We start from the raw sequence: 838 nt of genomic DNA, 5'->3' as shown, positions 1-838 counted from the left end.
CACTAGGAACAGTGATACATGCCTGTAATCCCAGTACTTATGAGGCTGAGGCAGGAGCATGACAGGTTTGAGGCCAGTGTTTGTCAACTTAGTAAGATCCTGTTTTAAAATAAAAATTAAAAAGGGTTTGGATGTAGCTCAAAGATAGAATGCCCCTGGATCAAATACCAAATACCCCTATGGCTCTTTTACTGTGAGACTATCAGTAAACTAAGGTGGCTATGTTTCACTATTTTTCATCCTTCTTGGACCAATGGACTAGTTGGAGCTTTTATTTTGGCTTTTCTTATAACAGTAGCAGAATCACAAGAGGGGACATGTTCAAAACTTCATTAGACAAAGCAAGCCTCAAGGCTGAGGCAAAAGACAAGTGAGATAAAAACAAGCTCTCCTGTGTTGTTTGTTGAATTGCAAAGTTCATGTCAAAGGTTGAGAATTGGGTGAGAAAGACTGACAAAGAATAAGCATAGCATATAAATAAATTACCAAATGTATTAGAAAGTGATATGTCTTTTGCAAAGAAGAATAATAAGGTCTAGAGAGTAGTATGAAAGTGATTCATATGTACAGCTAGTACTGAGAACCACTGTTCTTATAATGTTAAAGCTAGGAAGAAACTTAATCTAGCATTGTTTTCGCCCATTTTGAACAAAACAAAACAATCCCTGAGAGGAGAAGAATCTTACTCAAGGTCCATACGATAGAGTATTTCTCTTACATCATAATATTCCAATATATAGTCAAAAATCTCCCTTTGTTAAGGGTACCAAAATACATTGTAGAAGGGGATTGAAGTTATTCTTTCTTTTTTAGATTATAGTCTTACCCATTTTTCAGG

This window comes from Muscardinus avellanarius (assembly GCF_963383645.1).
Source record: "Muscardinus avellanarius genome assembly, chromosome: X".
NCBI lineage: Eukaryota > Metazoa > Chordata > Mammalia > Rodentia > Gliridae > Muscardinus > Muscardinus avellanarius.
This window is presented reverse-complemented; position numbering follows the sequence as displayed.